At 39.1% G+C, this 23,489-nt stretch overlaps 1 protein-coding gene across 4 annotated transcripts in view; it reads left to right on the top strand.

The window, feature by feature from the left end:
* The window catches only part of PTER (phosphotriesterase related), a 69,491-nt gene that overhangs the window by 38,717 nt on the left and 7,285 nt on the right, over positions 1–23,489 (top strand). The gene's annotated exons all lie outside the window — the stretch shown is intronic.

The raw sequence follows: 23,489 nt of genomic DNA, 5'->3' as shown, positions 1-23,489 counted from the left end.
CTTGTATATTGGAATAAAGCCATATCAACAGACTGGTAAATTCTCATAATCACACCTGGCATTCAGCTATTTAATAAACTCACAGTCCTACAGAATGTACTGAAACAATGCTTCTACTTAATAGAAATATTATAAAAGCCTGTGCTGAGAAAAGTAAGTTATAGCTGTGGCAGAATAGAGAAGCCAATATTAATGACTGAGAACATCAAGGTAAAGGCAATTTTCCTGGCAACTGGGTTAGTATCAAGAACAGTACATACATGGCTATTTTCTCTTTTTTTAAATTTTTTTTAATTTTTAAAAAAAAAATTTTTTTTAACGTTTATTTATTTTTGAGACAGAGAGAGACAAAGCATGAACGGGGGAGGGGCAGAGAGAGAGGGAGACACAGAATCGCAAGCAGGCTCCAGGCTCTGAGCCATCAGCCCAGAGCCCGACGCGGGGCTCGAACTTACGGACCGCGAGATCGTGACCTGAGCTAAGTCAGACGCTTAACTGACTGAGCCACCCAGGCGCCCCTATACGTGGCTATTTTCAAACTCTTCTGGTCATACTGATAAAATACAGGGATGCTTCTAGATCCCCGTCGTAGACATAGTGCACCATAGTATGAAGAAGAGACTCTTTGGACCCAGAGACACCTGCTTTTGAATCTTCACTCTACCATGTGCCATGAGATCTAGGGGAGGTTCATGCGAATTTAAAATAATGTATTTGATCATGTTACCTTGGATGATACAGAACATATGTAGTGTCTCTAATCAAGAAAGATGATTCTTTAATACTCATTAAACAATGTGAAGTATGTCATGCAAACAAGCAAGATAAATTTTAAATTTCATAAATATTTCTTAGGTTCTTGAAAACATTTGTATCATGCTATGATTATGCTCTCTATAGGTCCATTAGACTACAGTTATTAAATTAACTATGTTCAAATATTGTATATTCCTACTGATTTTGTGACTGCCCAACTGATTGATTACAAAAAGCAGTATGTTAAAATCTATTACAGTGGATTTTTAGCTTCTGATTGCGTGTGTGTGCGCGCATGTGTGTGTGTGTGTGTGTGTGTGTGTGTGTGTGTGTGTATTTTGAAGCTATGCTGTCACAAGTTTTTTTACCTTCCTGGTGAATTGAAATTTATTTCAATGTATATTGAATTGCTTTATCTCTAGTAATTTGAGTAACGCTTTTTGTTTGAAAGGCTGTTTTATCTGATGCTAGTGCGACTATACTGATCTTTCTGTATTAGTTTTATAATTTAGATGTGTTTTACATAAGGGGCATGTGGCTGGGTTTGGGATTTTACCCAGTCTCTTCTTTTATATGAAAAATTCAGTTTACATACATTGACCATGTTTACTAAAATGTTTACCCCACCTTTTCTTTTTGTCATAGTTAATGTCATTCTTCCTTGATTTCTTTTACTGATTTTTTTCACCTCCGTATTTTATCTTTCCCCTTTAATACTTTGGAAGGTATATATACTATTTCTATCCTATCAGTGGTTATGATAGAAAATGTAACATGTATCAAATGTCACATATCAAATTTTAAATATAATAAATTTCTTACCAACCTTCCTGGTAAGACAAAGACCCTAGAACCCTTCAATTTCAATCATCTACCATCTAAGTTTTATACTGTTTTTTTTTTCCAGAATGTGTGTCTATTTTCTTTTTCTAATCCCAGTGATTAGACATGATTTTACTATCATAAAGACATATTGATGGTCACTGTATATTTAGATTTGCCTTTCTGTTGGCAATTTTTTTGCTCACCATTTGCTCTTACATCTCAGGTCTTTATCCTTGAATTTCCTAAGGTAAATCATTTGAAGATCCTTTGATGTGTATCTGTTTTGGTAATAAAAACTTAGCATATAGGTATCTGAGAATGCCTTCATTCCTTCATTCATAAGAGGTAATCAAATAGAAAAGGCAATTTATCATAATTAATTAAAATATACAATTCTAATTACAAGTTAGTTTTTCTAAGTCCTTTAAAGATATTCCATTTTCAACTGAAATATGGTACTGCCGTTCATAAGTCGGCTGAATCTAATTATGCTTCCTTTGAAGTAACATGCCTTTTTCTTTCTGTTTTTAACCTGTCTCTGGTAGTCTGTATTTGCACTATGATCTATCTCAGTGTGAAATTCTTTTTATGGCGTATGCTTGGGATTCCTGGATATGAAAATGTAGTTTTCATTGTTTCTGGAAAACTTTAGCCATTGTCTCTTTGAATATCACTCTATCTGTATCTTCTTGGTTATTTGCATCATAAACTCCAATTTGATATATGTAGGATCTTATTACCTGTTCTGCAGGTCTCTTAACATCTCCTTCATATTTCCATCCATTTGCATATTTGAACTATTTTTCTTAAAGTTCTATCTTCCTATTTACTACTTCCCTCTCCAGCAAAATCAATCTGTTGCCTAGCCTATCAATTTGGTTTACAGTATTAAGAATAGGGGTACCTGGGTGGCTCACTCGGTTAAGGGTCTCACCCTTGATCTTGGCTCAGATCATGATCTCACGATTCATGAGTTCGAGCCCCACATCAGGCTCTACACTGACAGTGCAGAGCCCGCTTGGGATTCTGTCTCTCCCTCTCTCTGCCCCTTCCCAGCTTGTTCTCTCTCTCTCTCTCTCAAAATAAATAAATAAACTTAAAAAAAATAAGAACATAAAACTTAAAACCATAGTCTTTTCAAAAAAAATTCTGTAAGTTCTATTTGTTTACTTTTTACATCTGCTTGGTTAATTCTGATAATTTCTTTTTCCTTCAATATGTTTACAATTAAATCTTTAAAAAATATTAAACATATGGGGCGCCTGGGTGGCTCAGTCAGTTAACTGTCCGACTTCAGCTCAGGTCATGATCTCACAGCTCGTGAGTTCGAGCCCCGCATCGGGCTCTGTGCTGACAGTTCAGAGACTGGAGCCTGCTTCGGATTCTGTGTCTCCCTCTCTCTCTGCCCCTAACCCACTCGCATTCTTTCTTTGTCTCTCTCAAAAATAAAAATAAACATTAAAAAAATTAAAAAAATATTAAACATACCATATTTAGCTTGTAATCAATAAATCTAATTTCTAAGGCCTGATTTTATAGTTTGTTGGTTCTTCTGGCTTTTATTCATGTGAGGTTATTTTCTCATATTAAAAATATGTTATTGTGATCTTGGATTCCTTGGAAATTATTATGAGTCCTAGGTTAGAAGGTTTTTTTTCCCATTTGTTTGTTTGTTTGCTTTATTCGTTTCTTATAGGCAGTTAGGGGGCATTGCCAATCCCGTTCTACTTTAGACTCAATTTTTGTAAATAAAAAAAATGTTTATTTTTGGCAACATGCTCATAGTATAAAATTTACCATTGTACCCATTTTGAGGTATAAAGTTCAACGGTGTTGTGCAACCAATCTCCAGAACTCTTTTCATCTTGCAAAACTGAAACTCTGTACCCATTGAACAACAACTCCCCACTGGCCATGGCACCTACCATTCTATGAATCTGATGACTCCAGGTACCTCATTCAAGTCATACAGTATTTTTTGTATGTGTGTGACTGCTTAAACTTTTGACTTGAAGAGTTTCGAACCACACAGGTTCTATGAATTCTGTCCCCTAAACTCAGTGAGTGTGGGCTTGTGGTTATGGATTCTCACTGGAGACATTTTTTCTCACTCTGCTTCCCTTTCACCAGAAGACAATACTGAGAAAGGCATATCACCAAAGACTCCCTCTGTGAACCAGGTTTTTACCTATTCTGCCCACATGGGTAGTGTCTGGGGTGAGGGAGCCCTCCCTTTATGTACCGATGGGAACTGTGTTCTCCAATTTACTTCCTGCCTTATCCAGGCTGGGCTCTGTCTCCCTTTGGTCCATTAACCTACCCCTCTCCCCCACCTGCCAGGCAAATGAACACTCTAGGTCTCCCCTTACCTCTCAGTTTCTTTGCTCCCTTGTTGTTCCTGCACCATGAGAAAGTCCTTTACTTCCCCACCAGCCTAATCAAGCATTTAAAAATATGATTATTTTTCCCCTTTCATTATATTCAGTATTTTACATGCACGATGCTGGAGAGGCTTTCTCTGAACATTTAGTCCGCCATACTATTTGAACTGCCTTATGGTGATTCGTAAAGAAGAATCTTTCTAATTCTCTCTATAGTTAGATATGTAGGTAAGTTAGAAAATTATGCTTGGCCCTAGTAGAAAGTTAGCTTTTGTTGGAAATTGTGAAATAAATCTTAACTCCTAGGACAGTAGGATAATTTTGCTCATAAAATCAAACAACATATATATGTACATATGTATATATGTATATACATATATGTATGTATTTTTTTAACTAACAAAGGTACATTATCTGATTTTCAGGGGTTGCCATCCCAGTGCCTCCCTCTAGAATAGCTCAGGATGGAACTGAGAGGTTGGCCTGGCATCAGACAGATTCAGAGCATCCTAGAAAATCCTGAGACCATTTCTCAAACAGCCACCCATTCTGTACCTATATTAGGGACTATGCAGGGTTCCAGTGCCTGAAATACATACAAGTAAGAACATTTCAGTGAGAGTCAACTGGGCAAAATGGCTTCAGAAAAAGTAGTGCATTTAGAAAAACAAACGGAATAAAGTAACAGAAAAAAAAATAATCAGGGAGGCAGATGCCGGCAACTTTAGCTTTCTGATGTGGGTGTTCACAGCAAGACAGTTGCCAGGCTGACGTTTGACTAGGTCAGCCTTTCACAGACTCTCTGAGGTCTGCTGGGCTGTGCACGCAATCTGATCTGTACTGAAAGGGCAGCTTTCATAATGGGGACAAATCACAAAAGAGCATGTATTTCCTGCAACAAAATGCACGGACAACATACAAAAAAAGAAGAGCATTCTGAAAACAAGGCCTCCCAGGAAAACAAAACGGAACAAAACACAGAATCATTCCTTTCTCCCACCATGCCGTTTTAGGCATAAAAGAGACGGTTCTGAACCCACCGGCTGTTCTGATTGCCAGGTAACCAGTAAAGGCGCTGGCTCTGCCCTGTGGCTGCTTTTAGAACACGGGGGTCTCCCCCAGGACTGGCGCTCAGCCTTGACCACGCGTAAAATTGGTGCATTTATCCCCTTAGAGGTAAGACTTCTATCATTTCAGAATACAAAATAAAATATTCCAGCATGGACACAATCACGTTAAAGCAGTGAAATATTTGGAAGGGATATAAATCTTCACTAGCATTCATGCATAAGGCATTTTATCTTAAAATGTATGTTTACACACACACACACACACACACACACACACACACAATACAACACAACACAACAACAATAGCAAAACTGTTATCTACCTATCCAAAAGGAGCAGTTGGGACCCTGAGAGGGAAGAGTTAATGAATGGCAGACACCTCAGGACACCTCTGAACCACATTGTTGTCATGTGACCATTTGTGACCTGCTTACGGTCATTTACCTGGAGATAACAACCTGACAAGATAAATCTGCTTCGGTGTCTAGGCCCTCCCCTAACCATCTGTTCTCTTTAAGAAATATGGGTCTGTGGATGCGCCTATGGACTGTTGTGAATTTAGCCCTAGGGAACACTGCAGGGGGCTGTCCTTGACAGTTATAGTCACCCAAAGTCAACAGTTACTGGAAAATAACACCAGCACCTAAGTGTTCCTGTTTGGGTTGTTAATCCACAAAGGCTTTATGCCTTTTAATAATTTAGTATAATTTTACTCCCTGTTGAAACTCTATCTACATTTCCAGTTGGCATGTAATCACAGCCCTGTGTCTGCCCCTGGTCTAATATTTGGTGTATGTGATTAAAGAGGATACCCCATGGATAGTCTCTCTGCAATTCATCTCCAAGGAAATTTTATCCTTAATGTACTATAGAGTAGCTGTAGGTATTTTTGTGACAACACCATTCTTTCATTACCAGTGAAAGTTGGCTAAAGCAATATGGCTGGAAGGCATTTGGGTACTAACTATTTACTGATTAAAGTTTGAGTCCCGGGGAGGGCAAAAGACAGGTGCTATGCCTCCATCATTTTTCTACTTGGTTATCTATCTAACAAACCACAGAACTTTGATGGAAATCCAGGGCCCAGAGTTTGATTAGGGGCACAATAATAATCAAGTGTAGGAAAATAGCCCACCTCTCTCTTTGAAAATTGCTCCCTGTGGAAGGTAGAAGAATTTGACCCCAGGGTTCTGAAAGAAAAGGGAGAGCTCAGGGAATGGGCTAATAACACATTTTATTCTTCGTACCTCTGATTATTCATGCCAGATTCACCTCTTTATAGGTTACAATTTTGATATATTTTTTCATGCACTTAATTAGATGAAGTAAGAGGGTAGAATATTACTGCATTCATTCATTTATTCACTCGGTCAACAAATACTTATTGAGCGCCTCATTACCATGTACCAGACAGTGGAAAGTAGCAGGGAACAACATATTCTCTGCCTTCAAAACGATTACTGAATTATGGGGCACCTGGGTGGCTCAGTCGGTTAAGCGTCCGACTTCAGCTCAGGTCACGATCTCGTGGTTTGTGAGTTCGAGCCCCACATCGGGCTCTGTGCTGACAGCTCAGAGCCTGGAGCCTGTTTCAGATTCTGTGTCTCCCTCTCTCTCTGCCCCTCCCATGCTCATGCTCTGTCTCTCTCTGTCTCTCAATAATAACAAATAAACATTAAAAAAATGATTACTGAATTATAATTATGGTGACTTTTAACCTTAAGGTTGCCTTTGAAAAGCCACAAAAAAATTATCTGGGATTCTTGGAACTGTACACTTTTAATTCCTAGGAATCCTAGTGAATTAACGTGAAACCATTCAAAAACAATTCCAGGCAAATGTTTTGCAAACTTAAATTGAGCAAAACATCCTTATATACTTAAATAGTACGGCATTTTAAAGAAAGAACAATTGGAATGCTATGCACATGAAATGGTTTATAACATTTAGAATCCTGCGTGTACAATGCTGTATTTCTTAACAGTTTATTATTAGCATTATGCATATGCATGCATTATGTGCATAAGTAGAGCATGCCTGAGAGGAATGAGTACACACATTGGATAGTATATACATTGTGCACATTATTTATAGTAAAGAGAACTTATTTAGTCATATTGGCTCAGATCCTACCATGGAGTGAAAAATTAAAGGAAACAGTTCAGGCCACAAAGTAGAGGCCTGACAAGCAAGTGACAGTTTTTTTAAAAAGGAAATATTTACTAATAACACACCCCTTTTTAAAATTTGCTAATGTCCTCTGATATTTCTTCTGCTATCTCTGTGGCAGATGACAGGAAAGAAAAGCTAGAAAAAAGAAAAAAAAATAGATGCTTTGAAAGCATGTCATTATGGCCACATGTACATAACTTGTATGGTTGGGGCTGAATTTTATATAAAAGTCTACACTGGTTTGTAGGGAGCACTTACTGACACAGAAACACAAACACCGAACAGATATCAGGTTACCATTGTGTGAGGATATCGGCAAGTAACTACATCATCAGTGTGTGTGTATCTATTTTCTTCTATATTCTATGCATGGGACAATGGAGAAATGGGGTACGGGCATCATGTGACTTAATTTCTAGTTCTGACAACAGCACTTATTTGCTTGGTCTTGAGAAAGTCACTGAAGCCTTCAAGTCCTTCTCATCTGTCAAAGGGGGTTAAGAAAAACTACTTCTAACCCTTAATGCATTATGTGCATTCCTCCCCTGTTATTGTTTACCATGGATTTCTTTTCATTGCAGGACCTATTCAATAAGAAAAAAACAAAGTGCAGACAAATGTTTGACAGATTGAAATGTAGCAGAACTTCTTTTTTTTTTAATACGAAATTTATTGTCAAATCAGTCCCCATACAACACCCAGGGCTCATCCCAACAGGTGCCCTCCTCAGTGCCCATCACCCACCCTCCCCGCCCTCCCACCCCCTGTCAACCCTCAGTTTATTCTCAGTTTCTGAGAGTCTCTTATGGTTTGGCTCTCTCCCTCTCTAACTTTTTCTTTTTTCCTTCCCCTCCCCCATGGTAGAACTTCTTAATATACACGAGTAATGCCAAATAAAATGCAATTAAGTAATGCTGGTAATTGGTATTTGTGGAGTATCCCAAATTGTACTCTTTACAGACATTTGGGCAGATCAGCCCACGTCAGGGCCAAAGAAGGCATTGGTCAGATATTCTCTCCAGTACATTATACCCACCCAAAGCTTCTACCAGTAATTTTTTTTTCTAAAGTAATTTCTCATGACTCTGACACCATTCCCATGAAATGTGACATTTTAACAAATAGGATTGCCATGTCTATGAGATTTATCTTTACTTTTCTCAATACCATCATTCCCTGAACTGTGGACCGCCTTACATGAAAATGCAACCTCTTTTGTGCTAGGTGGCAGCTGGAAAGTTCATATGGTAAAAAGCTCTTCCTAGGGTATATAAACTGTGAAATGTATTTTAAAATAAAGTTTTAATTACATTTCGCAATTCAGAGCCAACTTCTGGTGTTAGTCTAATTTAAACAAGGGTTTTTCTCTCTTGCAGCCATCTGTTCCTTTTGCGTAAGCCTACCCTTAAGTCATAATATTGAAAGTGTGACGTCATTCCTTCTATGATGTCATTTAATATCTCTGCATGGTGTGGAACCAGGCAGGAGGAAGATGCTGGTTCAGATGTAGGTGATGGGGAATACAATTAATACATAACAATCTGAACTGTTTTTCTATTGCTTTTCATTCCCAGTGGTTTTCTAACATTGAAAAGACTGTGCTATAAAAGTAATGCCTTAAAACACAAAAAGATAAGTGATCTTTAAAATTCATATACGGAATAAACAAGTGTGTTCATGTGAATGCACCCTAATAATTGACGGTTTTGAGTTTGTGTGAAACCAAAGTTTCTGGGAAATATTTAATTGAAATAACAAATTATACTTGCTAACCTCAGGCAATGTTTAGATCACACATTAAGAATCTGCCTTAGTCAGTAGGAGGCTTGCCTGGTCCCACAAATACAACTCGATAATACAGCAGCATAAATAACCCAGAAAATGACCCAAAGACTACCAGAACGAACTCTACCCTTAAAGGTAGAGAAGAGACCACATCAGAGAGGGTATGAAGGATGGAGGCATGGTGTGGAACAAAAGGGACTCGCTGTCCTGAGGGGATGGGGGAGGCATCAGCGTGGAGAGGGGAGAGAAACAGACAACGACGATGTCGGGGAGGGTGGGGAGAGCCTGTACAGGGAAGACAAAAATCTCTGCAACACTTGACTTTGAAATCAAGAGGGGCCAACTTTTGTAAGCTCTTACAACCAGAGGGATTTAAAGCCTGGAATTTTAAAAATCAGAGGACTCAGTTCTGGGACAACCAAAGGGAGATAGGAAGCTGACTCCTTGTCCTTAAAGAGACAGCACAACAAGCAGCCCATCGAGATAGAGCCTGGAAGTGGCAGTTTGAAAAATGCCTGGAGCAAATGGGAAGGGAGCACTATTTACCCATCTCAGAGCACGTCAGAGGGGCAGGGATCACCAGGAAGACCCCTTCAGGAACAAAGGGGCTGTCAGGTTCCATTTCCCACCCCGCCGCCCAGAATAAACACACAACCACCTGTGGGAACAAGCGTGACACTGCCATTGGCCACCTCACTCGCTTACACCAAGCCATGCCCACCTGTTCTTCAGTGGATCTGCTCTTCCCAGTCCTGCTTGCTTTAGTCCCAGTGCTGGGGTCTCCTCCCCCAGAAGAGCATTGCAAGCCTTGCCAACACCATGTCTCCTGACGGGTACATGTTGTGGGGCCTTGGTCCTGGCATCAGCGGCAGCAGGGGCAGCGGCCTGAAGGGAGGCCCTGCAGAAGCCCGAGCCATACTTTGTTAAAACAGTGTGCCCTGTCCATGCAGCCACGGTTCCCGGTGTGCACCTTGTTAAAACTGCATGCCTCACGCCAGCCAGGGGCCAAACACTGCCCACAAGAGGCAAAGAGAGCCTCTGCAGACAGCTGACCTGAGAGAGAGAGCAGCCAGGGCACAACAGCAGGGCACATGCAACGCATATAGGAGACACCTCCTGAAACGCCGGGCTCCGGGCAACACGGGACACTACAAGCCCTTTCAAAAGGCCGTTACTTTCAAGGACAGGGGATATAGTTGACTTTCCCAAGACACAGAAACAGATACAGAGAGTGAAACAAAAGGAAGAGACGGAGGAATATGTTCCAAATGAAAAAGACAGGACAACACTACAGCAAGAGATCTGAGCAAAACGGAGATAAATAATATACCTGATAGAGAATTTAAAGTAATGATCATAAAGATACTCGCTGGACTTAGAAAAGAGTGGCGGACCTCAGCGAGATCCTTAACAAAGAGATAAAAGAGAATGAATCAGAGATGAAGAACACAATAAATAAAATTTAAAAATATATACTAGTTGGAATAAACAGCGGGCTATAGGAATCAGAGGAATGAATTAGTGACCTAGAAGACAGAGTAATGGAAAGTAATCAAGATGAACAGATAAGAGAAAAAAATTTTGCGAAATGAGAATAGACTTAGGGAACCCAGTGACTCCATCGAGCGTAATAATATTTACATAATAGGGGTCCCAAAAGAAGGAGAGAGGAAAGGAGGCAGAACATGTATTTGAAGAAATAATAGCTGAACACTTCCCCAACCTAGGGAGGGAAACAGATATCCTGGTCTAGGAGGCACAGAAAATGCCTCACAAAATCAACACGAGGAGGTCCACACTGAGACACATAGTAATTGAAATGGTAAAAAGTACTGATAAAAAAAATCTTAAAAGCAACAACAAAAAAGACAGTTACATATAAGGGAAACCCCATAAGGCTATCAGCAGTTTTTTCAACAGAAACTTTGCAATCCAGAAAGGAGTGGCATGATGTATTCAAAGTGCTGACAGGAGAAAAATCTGCAGCTAAGAATACTCTATCTAGCAAAGCTATTATTCAGAATAGAAGGAGAGATAAAGAGTTTCTCAGACAAACAAAAGGTAAGGAGTTTATGACCACTAATCCAGCCCTACAAGAAATGTTAAAGGGGACTCTTTGAGTAGAAAAGAAAGACCATAAGCAAAAGTAGGAAAAGTGAGAAACATAAAATCAGTAAAAATAAGTACATCTGTAAAAATCAGTCAAGGGATTCACAAAATAAAAGGATGTAAAATATGATACTATATCCCTAAAACATGAGATAGAGGGAAAGGAACAAAAAAATGGGTTAAAACTTAAGCAACCATCAACTTAATGTAGACTGCTATATGCTGAAGATGTTATAAACAAACCTAAGAGTAACCACAAATCAAAAACCAGTAATAGATACGCAAAGATAAAGATAAAGGAATCCAAGTATATCACTAAGGAAAGACAGCAAACCGTGAGAGAGAGCAAGAGAAGAAAGGATCAGAGAAAATCTACAGAAACAACCACAAAACAAGTAACAAAATGGCAATAAAAATATATATATCAATAATTACTTTGTATTTAATGAACTAAATGCTCTAATCAAAAGACATAGGGTGGCAGAAGGGATTAAATAAAACAGAAACAACAACAACAAAAAAACAAGACCCATCTATATGCTGCCTGCAAGAGACTCATTTTAGACCTAAAGAAATCTGCAGATTCAAAGTGAGGGAATGGAGAAACATCTTGCAAATGCATGTCAAAAGAAACTTGGGGTAGTGATACTTATATTGGACAAAATGGACTTTAAAACAAAGACTCCAACAAGAGACAAAGAAGAACACCGAATAATAGCAAAGAGGACAATCTTTGTCCTTCCTGACAAGAAGATATATCAAATGTAAGTACTCATGCACTACACCTGGGAGCACCCAAATATATTTAGCCGCTATTGACAAAAATAAAGGAAATAATCAATAGGAATACAATAATAGTAGGGGATGTTAACCTCCCACTTACATCAATGGACAGATCATCCAAACAGAAAATCAATAAGAAAACAGTGGTTTTGAATGACACACTGGACCAGAAGGGCCTAATAGATATGGACATAGCATTCCATTCTAAAACAGCAGAATGCACATTCTTTTCAAGTGTACATGGAACATTCTCCAGAAGAGATCACATATTGGGCCACAAAACAAGTCTCAATAAATTAAAAAATACTGAAGTTATACCATGCATCTTTTCGGACTGCAATGCTATGAAACTAGATCAACCACAAGAAAATACCTGGAAAGCGCACAAATATATGCATGTTAAATCCCATGCTACTAAACAAAGGATGGGTCAACCAAGAAATCAAAGGAATCAAAAATCACATGGAAACAAAAGGAAAATGAAAATGAAGACATAATGGGCCAAAATCTTTGAAATGCAGAAAAAGCTGTTCTAAGCGGGACATTTATAGCACTACTGCCTACCCCCAAAAGCAAGAAAAATCTCAAATACACAACCTAACCTTAAAGCTAAAGGATCTAGAAAAAGAACAAAAAAACCTGAAACCAGCAGAAGGAAGGATAATACAGATAAGAGCAGAGATGAATGGGATAGAAACTAAAAAAACAAAACAAAACCACAGAACAGATCAATGAAACCAGGAGCTGGTTCTTTGAAAAGGTCAACAAAATTGATTAACCTCTAGCCAGACTCATCAGAGAGAGAGAAAGAGAGAGAGAGAGAGAGAGAGAGAACTCAAATAAGCAAAATCAGAAATGACAGAAGAGAAATAACAACCAACACCACAGAATATAAATGATTATAAGAGAATGTTATGAAAAATCATATGCCAAACTTTGGATAACCTGTAAGAAATGGGTAAATTCCTAGAAACATATAACCTACCAAAACTCAAGCAGGAAGAAACAGAAAACTTCAACCAATTACCAGCATTGAAACTGAATCATTAATCAAAAAACTCCCAACAAACAAAAGTTCAGGATTGGATGGACTCACAGGTGAATTCAACCAAACAGTCAAAGTTAGAACCTATTCTTCTCAAACTATTCCAAAAAAATAGAAGAGGAAGGAACACTCCCAAATTCTACTCTATGAGGCCTACATTAACCGTAAGGCAAATAAAGATACCACAAAAAAAGAGAACCACAGGTCAGTATCTCTGATGACATAGATGCAAAAATACTCAGAAAAATATTAGAAAACCAAGTCCAGCAATATATTTTAAAAAATCATTCACCATGATCAGCGTGGGATTTATTCTCAGGAGGCAAGGTTAGTTCAATATTTCCAAATGAATCAGTTTGATATATCACATCAAGAAGAAAAAGGTTAAAAACCATATGATCATTTCAACAGATGCAGAAAAAAGCATTTGACAAAGCACAACCTCCATTTATGATAAAAAACCCTCAACAAAGTAGGGTGAGAGAGAACATACCTCAACATAGTAAAGGTCTTATACGAAAACCCCACATCATACTAACATCATACTCACTGGGGAAAAACTGAGAGCTTTTCCCTTAAGGTAAGAAACAAGACAAAAATGTCCACTCTCCCCACTTCTATTCCGCATAGTACTAGAAGTCCTAGCCACAGCAATCAGACAACAACAAAAAAATAAAAGGCATCCAAATAAGTAAGGAAGAAGTAAAACTATCATTGTTTGCAAATGACAAAGTACTATATCTAGAAACCCCTAAAGACTCCACCATAAGGCTGGTAAAACTACTGATAAATTAATTCAATAAGGTTGCAGGATACAAAATAATACACAGAAATCCATAGCATTTCTATACACTAATAATGAAGCAGCAGAAAGACAAACTAAGAAAACAATTCCATTTATAGTTATACCAAAAATAATAAAAAACCTAGGAATAAACTTAACCAAAGAGGTGAAAGACCTATACTCTGAAAATTATAAAACTCTGATAGAAGAAGCTGGAGACAACACAGATGGAAGATTCCAGGCTCACGGACTAGAAGAACAAATATTGTTAAAATGTTCATACTACCTAAAGCAATCTACAGATTTAGTGCAATCCCTATAAAAATAACAACAGCATTTTACACAGAATTAGAAAAAACAATTCTAAAATTTGTATGAAACCAAAAAAACCCTAAATAGCCAAAGCAATCTTGAAAAAGAAAAACAAAACTGGAACTAGCATAATTCCAGACTTCAAGTTATATTACGAAGCTGTAGTAATCAAAACAGCATGGTACTGGAACAAAAATACACACATAGATCAATGGAATAGAACAGAAAGCCCAGAAATAAACTTAAAATTTTGTGGTCAATTAATCTTTGACAAAGGATAAAAGAGTACGCCATGGGGAAAAAAAACAAATGATGCTGGGAAAACTGGACAGCTACATGAAAAAGAATGAAACTGGGTCATTACAGCACACATAAAAATCTCAAAGTGGGTCAAGGAATTAAATGTGAGATGTGAAACCCATAAAAATCCCAGAAGAGAGCACAAGCATCAGTGATTTCTCTGACACTGATCATAGCAACATCTTTCTAGATATGTCTCCTGAGGCAAGGGGAACAAAAGCAAAAATAAAGCATTGAGACTACATAAAAATAAAAAGCTCCTACACAGCAAAGGTAACAACCAGCAAAACTAAAAGACAACCTACTGAATGGGAAAAGATATTTGCAAATGAAATATCCAGTAAAAAAGAGTTCACATGCAAAATCTATAAAGAACCTATACAACTTAACACACACACAAAACACTGCAATTAAAAAATGGGCACAAGACCTGAAAAGGTATTTCTCCAAAGAAGTCATCCAGATGGATAACAGGCACGTGAAAAGATGCTCAACATCACTCATCATCAGGGAAATGCAAATCAAAACCACAATGAGGTATTACCTCACAACTGTCAGAACGGCTAAAATACAGAAAGTCAGAAACAAGTGTTGGCGAGGATTGGAGAAAAAGGAACTCTCATGCATTGTTGGTGGCAATGCAAACTGGTCCAGCCACTGTGAAAGACAGTATGGAGGTTCCTCAACAAATTAAAAATAGAACCACCCTACTGGGCATTTACCCAAAGAATACGAAAACACTAATTCAAAGGGATAGCTGCATCCCTATGTTGATTGCAGCATTATGTATGGACAATAGCCAAGCTATAGAAGCCACCCAAGTGTCCAATGGATAAAGAAGAAGTGGTGTGTGTGTGTGTGTGTGTGTGTGTGTGTGTGTGTGTATACATTTCCATTGATGAAATCTTGCCCATTTGCAACAACACGGATGGATCTAGAGAGTAAAATGCCAAGTGAAATAAGCCAGTCAGAAAACGACAAATACCATATGATTTCACTCATATGTGGGATTTAAGACACAAGACAAACAAACACTGGGGGAAAAAAGAATAGCAAACAAACCAAAAAACCAGACTCTTAACTAGGTAACAAACATGGCTGTCAGGGGCAGGGGTTGAAACAGGTGAAGGGGGTTAAGAGTACACTTACCATGATGAGCACTAAGTAGCATATGGAACTGTTGAAACACTATATTGCACATAGTATATTGTATATATAACACTGTATGTTAACTACACTGGAGCTAAAAAAAAAAAACAACTTATTCTATTTAGTTTCTATTTTGGCATTAAAAATAAACGAAAATTATCAATTAAGAATTTCTCAGATTTATTAGGTGCAAGTGCCATTAGCAATATATGAACATATATGAATAGTGTCTTAGAATTATATTAATATTGAACTTATTAGATTATAGTAATTTATATATTAATTTCTTCGACACATTACATTCTATTTAAACATACATAAGTTATTATATTGATAGTTCTCAGTGAGCTTAGTGAGCTTAGTAATTCTCTTAAGGAGTTGTTGAAAAACTCTTATAAAATAATAAAGAATCCCACATAACATTATCTGTACAAATATCCACTGGTTTTTAAATTGAGGAATTCAGTGGGGACAGAGATTAAAAGGTTATTTTGGGAATTACTTTGGTGATAACTAATTTTTATAATAATCAGTTACTAAAATTCAACATTGTTTTTTAAAACTTTTAAAACATTTTTTATTTATTTTTGAGAGAGAGAGAGAGAGACACAGTTCAAATGGGAAGGGGCAGAGAGAGAGGGAGACACAGAATCGGAAGCAGGCTCCAGGCTCCGAGCTGTCAGCACAGAGCCTGACGCGGGGCTTGAACTCAAGAACCATGAGATCACGACCTGAGCCCAAGTCGGACGCTCAACTGACTGAGCCACCTAGGCACCCCAACATTGTTTTTCATAAATAAGTTGTGTATACACACCCACTTATTATTGTATTTCTGTGCCAATTCTAAAAAATTACTTGGTCAAGTTCATTACTTTTAGCATTGAATGTATTCTGTGTTTCTCTTGGAATCAGGCCGTGAGCTGGTCTGATCTCAAATTAGCGCTGCCCTCATGGTACTAAGTCTCTAGGCCCAGGAATTCACAGATGGGACTGGCTGACAGATTACAACACGGTCAACAATGCAGTGTAATGGAAAGTGAACTGCAGTTGGGGTAGGGATACTTGATCACTCAAAAGATCCAAGCTTTAGTTTCCTCTTCTATATAGTAATGATAATATGTAGTAAAATGATTTCACCAGTTGATTGTGAGTTTCAGAACCTGCTCCTCCCATGCTCTTGGTGTCATTTAACGACACCAATATCTAATCGACTGCCCAAGACAGGCCCTCGATTCTCCTTCTCCACCGCTGTCACTATGGGGACAGTGACTCGTGGCTTCCTCTTCCTGCTGTGTGCCCTATTCTGGTCGAACACAGCATTATTCACCCAGGTGTTAAATTCCTCCCTTCCCTGCACCCCCACATGATGAAACCTGTCTACTTTACGAAGATCTCCGAATACAACCCCTCCTATGCATTCCTTCCTTGTTGACTTAATTCAGGCCCTCATCTGCCCTCTGAACTACTGTAATCATCTTCAAACAGGAATCATTCCCTTCGCCTCACCCACGTGGCCACCAATTTTGATCCTTCCAGTGCAAACTGGATTACATTCCACCCTGAGTCACAGCTCTTTAGTGACCCCTTCGCCTTCAGTACAAAATCCAGATATCTTGGTCATCTGGCCTCTACCCATCCTTTCACCTCATCTCCCATAAACTCCAGTACACACACCAAATTTGGACCAAGGCCACCCCGACTGTGACCCTGAGTGCCCCGTGCTGATCATTCTTACATGCTTCTCACACAAGCTAGTCCCTTTGCTATGAATACTCCATTCTCCCTTATCTACTCGGCAGAGTCTGTTTGCAAACACAGTAAGTTCAACAGAGGTTTTCTTCTTAAGAAAGCTTTTCCTGAAGGAGCCAAGAAGGGTTGGTTATCTCCTTCTCTGTGCCAGCCCCGTTCCTAGCAGTACTTTTATTATGACTTGGTAGGTCTGGAAAACAATCGTTTGCATGTCTCTTTTTTCCTAATAGACACTGAACTTCTTGAAGGATGGGACAGTGTGCTGTCTTTGTTTAGCCAACTAATATCTCATCCTGTAAGTTGATGATCAGTAGTTTCTTGGGGTGCCTGGGTGGGGCAGTCAGTTAAGCGCCTGAGTTGACCTTGGCTCAGGTCATGATCTCAAGGTCTGTTAAGTCCGAGCCCCATGTGGAGCTCTGCCCTGGCAGCGCAGAGCCTGCTTGGGATTCTGTCTGTCCTTCTCTCTCATCTCCCCCACTTGGGCTCTCTCTCTCAAAATAAATAAATAAACTTTAAATTTTTTAAGTAATAATTTCTTTTTTTTTTAATATTTATTTTTGAGAGAGACAGAGAGCGAGCAAGAGTGTGTGTGTGTGTATGTGTGTGTGTGTGTGTGTGTGTGTGTGTGTGAGGGGGAAGGACAGAGAAAGAGGGAGACAGTATCTGAAGCTGGCTCCAGGCTCTGAGTCATCAGCACAAAGCCTGATGCAGGGCTTGAACCCACGAACCATGAGATCATGACCTGAGCCAAAGTCGGACACCTAACCGACTGAGCCACCCAGATGCCCCAAAAGTAATAATTTCTTATTGGTGGATGGATGGGTGGCTGGATGGATAGATGGATGGTTGCCTCTTCCCTCATGGACTTTATTATTTTTTTTTAAGTTTATTTATTTATTTTTGAGAGCGAGAGAAAGAGCGAGAGAAAGAGAGCGAGAGCACATGTGTGAGCAGGGGAGGAGCAGAGACAGGAGGAGAGCGAGGGAATCCCAAGCAGGCTCCGTGCTGTCAGTGCAGAGCCCTATGTGGGGCTTAAACTAAGGAACCATGAGCTCATGACCTGAGCTGAAATCAAGAGCTGGATTCTTAACCAACTGCACCACCCAAGCCCTCCCGTCATGCACTTTGGCTCTGATAATTACAGCTTTATCATCAGGAACAGCAAGATTCTTTTTCTTTTTTCTTCTCGTGCCTCTCAACAGGTGTACTTCATTATCATCCATCCGGCAACACCTGAACCCCACCAACCTTTATCTGAATCATCTTCTATTCAATAGACTCCACCCAAATGAGTTATTCTTTTCATTTTTCTTTCACAACACTTTGTATTCATTTGTACTAAAAAAAACCTTTCAACACATTTAATTGTAATTATTAGTCTAAATTCCTATCTCCTTCCCTTTGGCTTTACATTCGTTAAGACAGCAGCTTAAATATCTCCCTCATATCTGTATTCCCAGCGGAGGCTAGCACAAGGTAGGTGATGGTACAAGATAGTAGATGCTTGCTGAATTAATTCATGAAGGTGTGCTTGAATGTATGAAATGAAAGAAGGCATTTGAGAGTTCTTTGAAACTGGAAAGCCCAAGACAAATGTTAGATACTGTTATCATCTTGATCACACCCACGAATCATATTCTTTGCTGCTTGGTTCTTTCGACCCTTGTCTAAACTATCACTTCACACAGACTTCCTTGCTCCCACTCAGAATGCATTTTGACATTAAACTAAACCCCTCAGCACTCGGATAAGATCTAGAGTATAAAGAAGTTTGACAAACAGAATCAACTGTCATCCGATTTAGTACCAGCCTTAAAACACTAGTGAATGATAACCATATTCTGAAACTGAAGATAGCCAAATCGCTTCAGGTACCACTTTGTGGCTGATGGCAATATGTCTGTCATAAATTTATGCCTGTTCCTGATATAGAGAGAATTTGTTTATTAGTTAGGGAGCATAAACATAAAACATGCAACAGGAGAAAGAGTATATATAATATGAATGACAGGAACAAATACTTGATACAAAAATTTCAGCTTCTTCCTGGGAAATCCCAGGATATTTTACAACGACATTGTAACCACTTCATCCACCTTGAACAAGGAACTTTCTCCAGTGTGAAATGCGGGAGCCCTTCTGTATCTCAAAATCACCCCACTGACTGCTTAGGGCAAGAGGTGAAAAATAATTACCTTAAAGGCTGGGGAAGATTGGAATAAGAAAGAATATCATTTTCATGGATCTAGAATATGGAATGAGCAGAATTAGAGTTGACACCTTGTATGAGAAGCCCTACGAGATCCCTGACGACCGGGAGGACCAGGACCTCTTTAATCCTCATCTGAAAGACGTCAAGCAGAGTACATTTTCCCAAGGTACCATTCTGACATTTGGGGTCAATCCTTTCTCCAAGTGAAAAAAAAAAAAAGTCACTTGCATAAATGTGACTTCAGTAGCACCTTGACAGTCCCTGGAAGTCATCCAACGGAATGTCAGTTGAATGTGGCTAAGTCACCTTGTTAGACATTCATGGTGCAGGGTTACTAGTTTGTGATGGGGTGCACTTCGCCATAGTTGAGTCTCAGCGCCGGCGAGTGGATGGATGTGGGTGCTTCTCCCAACACAGAAGGGGCTACATGGCCTAAGAACATGGATTTGGAGACAAACACAGTCTAGGTTTATTCTCAGTCCCTCAGTCTGGAAGTTGAGTTCCTTAACTTTTCTGAGTCTCAAGTTTCCCTGTCTATGAAATGGGGATGATCAGACCTTCTTCATACAGTTTTTGTAAGGATTAAATGAGATAGGGCTGTTTTAAATACCTGATGATTATTATGTGTTGACTGTCTTGGTTTACCTACTATCCCCCATTAATAGCTTATACCAAATTCTGGGATTTTTTTCAGGATTTTCCTTGAACATTGTGCATGATCACTGACACTATTTTCTCCCCGTAGATTTTGGGCAACAGTAAGGAGAATTAAGGTGAATTCATTTCTTAGTCACCTTCACCCTAATGTTCAGTTATCCAGAGGGTGTTATATTACCAAATGTCTGTAAAAATAATAATATGTAATACATAATACGTGATATATGATGTATGATTTCATCTATCTATCTCCTGACATTTTCATGAGAGCACATTTTTCAGCTTCGTTTTTAACTGCATTTTCCTAATGTCCAAAATATCAGCTTTTGTTCCTCTTCTGAAGAAATCTTCTCTCCATGTGACTATGAGATTATTAAGAGTATTTTATAGGAGGACCATTTGCCCCTTAATCATACTCCTTTCTATGTGCTGTCCTACAGAATAATTCCCACGGATTTACTTCTGAAACTTACATGTGTAGATGAATCTTACTAAACCTGTTAGCCTTCCTCTGGAAACATATCTTCACCCAAAGCAACGTTCTTCAGATAACATTTATAATGTAGGTAGCACCTATATGTAATTGACATCTGGAGAAACGGATTCCTACCTTCCCCATTCCTCTCTTAGATGAGGCGGTTACAAGACCACATCAAAGAGATCAATCATGGCCTCATGGGCCACTGCGAGGCCTTGGCTTTGTCTCTGAGGGACATGGGAAGCCACTGGTGAGTTGTGAGCACTTGAGAGACCTGGTCTGACTTAGTTGTGGTGATAGCACTTTGGTTGCTACATGTGAATAGAAAGTACTAGACCAAAGGCAGAAAAGCAAAGAGAGCAGCTGCAAAAGAGATGGTGGTGATTTGGACCAGGAGGGTAGAGGGAGAGTTGGTGACACGTCCAGATTCCGGGCACATTTTGAAAGTTGAACCAAAAAGCTGTCCCGGCAGTCTAGATGTGTAGTGTGAGATGAAGCCTGTCAAGGACGATAGCAAGGTTCTTGGCCTGAGCAAATGAATGGATAGAGTTGCTGTCAGAAGAGAGAGGGAAGGGTGTTGGGACAGCTGGTTTATGGTGGTCGAGGAGGGGTTTAGTCTGCTATCTATTAGACATCTCAGTGAGGATGGCAAATGGGCCATTAGACATGCAGTTCTGGACTTCAGGAGTCCAGCCTGGCATAGGAGACTCTAAATATGTGCCCCTTAATATTTGTAAGAGGCTCAGGGCAATGTCAGGCTCCTGGTAAGAAAGTAAGCAATGGTCATAATTAATATAGTTCCTTCTCCTTCTTTGACCATGTCAATGAAATTGTCTAATAGAACTATAATGGTCAAATACTGCCTACTGTATATATCTACCCTTTGAGCTAGCAAACAAAGAACTCTTCAAAGTAATCCTTTCTTACTTTTCAGGTTTATCATGGACCAGCCCCCACACTACCCTTTGACGGAAATTCTCCATTTTTTCCTTTCTTTTTTTTTTTAAAGTTTATTTACTTATTTTTGAGAGGCAGAGAGAGTGTGTGAGAGTAGGGGAGGGGCAGAGAGAGAGAGGGAGACAGAGAATCCCAAGCAGGTTCTATGCTGTTAGCTCAAGCCCAAAATGGGGCCCCATATCACAAACCATGAGCTCATGACCTGAGCCAGAAATTGAGAGTCACATGCTTAACCGACTGAGCCACCCAGGTGCCCCATATTCCCCATTTTTCGAGTGCATTTTGTGGGAGGGAATTAAATTTCAAAATAAAGATTTAAAAAACCCTTTGTGTGCTACAGTCAGTGTAATTCTGGAAAACGTCCTTTGAGCACAAAATGTTTAGCAGAAGTCATATAGATTGAGGATGAAGATAGGTGATTCTAGCACTGAAATGAATTTATATTTCAACACATCACCTTGAATAAGCCTCTAATCTCTCACATCCCAGTTTCCTCATCTGTAAAATTGAGACCAGTGGGATTACGGAGAATATGAAATGGGGTAACAAATATAAAGTGCTTTAGCACGATGCCAGACACATGGTAAGTTCTTATAATTTTTAGCTATTATGATGATAAGCAATTTTATTTTTTCATTTTCAGTTGGAACTAAGATGAAAAAGTTTCCTACGGCTTTTCATTTACTACAGGCTTCTCATTGAATATCTATCTTGGTATGTCATTCAAAGTCTAGAAAACTTAGTCTAAAGACATTAGGCCACAGAAAGAATAAAGACATTAGAAGCAGAAAAGAGTCTGATCCAACGTGTTACTGGCCCCTACATCCCTGGTTTGTCTCCCCCCACCGCCCACCTACCCAGTAATTAACACACTGAAGGAACTGACTCAAAAGAAACACACTAAACTTATCTTTTCCTTCTTATGTTATTTTAATTGTGCATATTTTGTTTTTAAGCATGGTTCTTTGGGGGAAAACAGAATGTGTCTACTATAGAAAAACACATATTCTTTTAGGCAAGTAATTTTGGAAGCAAAAGATGGTCCCCGGGGTAAGAAGATGGAAAAGGAATAGTATTAGAAGACAGCACGGAACTAATGCACATCTTATAGTATAAAAGAAAGATATTTTAGCCTCCCTGCCTAAAACAACATCGTGAACTCTAAGTTATGCTGAATTGTTGAATAGAATAAAAAGGAAGCAGCTACAATATGACTGCTCAAAGTGAAAGTCAATAGTCAGCTCCTAGGGAGCATCCCAAGACAGCAGAAAACTCTTGCACTCATGACACACAGAGGCTTAATTGGTCCTCCCATGGTTTGGAAGAAAGGCCTTAAAAATACTTGTGACCTCTTAGAAGCAGATTTATAGACATATGATAGTGCTTTAATCCTTGCATCCTGGAATAGCCAAGGTAATAGAATATCAGTGGAGAAAAGCCTAGTAAGACAATGATCATCTGATAAATCCCACTCTGCACCAGGCCAATTTGGGATCTCAATCACTTCCATAATCTACACCCTTACCACCCTTCACACAATGTCTAATGGGGTGCACTTTTCCCCTCACATTTTTTCTATATTGTCTCCTGAAGAATCAATCCTTCCTCCCTTCCCTCCCTTCCCTCCTCCCTCCCTCCCTCCCTCCCTCCCTCCCTTCCTTCCTTCCTTCTTTCCTTCCTTCCTTCCTTCCTTCCTTCCTTCCTTCCTTCCTTCCTTCCTTCCTTCCTTCCTATTTTTCCATGTGTTTGAATCTCTACCATGGTATTTTGGGGGTTGACCTAATGCGTCCCTTTTTACTTATTATAATCTAAATTTCTCGAGATAATCTACTCTTGCTCTGGACTCTGCTCCCCTGTCTGTAGCCTGTGTTTATCTCACATACCTCTCCTTTCCCATTCATTTACACAGTCTTACATCATAAGATAGTGTTATTCTTACTATGATCGCTAAAGAAATGAGAAGA

Source organism: Panthera pardus, unplaced genomic scaffold (genome assembly GCF_024362965.1).
Source record: "Panthera pardus isolate Hobbes unplaced genomic scaffold, ASM2436296v1 HiC_scaffold_6, whole genome shotgun sequence".
Taxonomy (NCBI): Eukaryota; Metazoa; Chordata; class Mammalia; order Carnivora; family Felidae; genus Panthera; species Panthera pardus.
The sequence above is the reverse complement of the archived record's forward strand: the minus strand, read 5'-3'. Positions and strand labels throughout refer to the sequence as shown.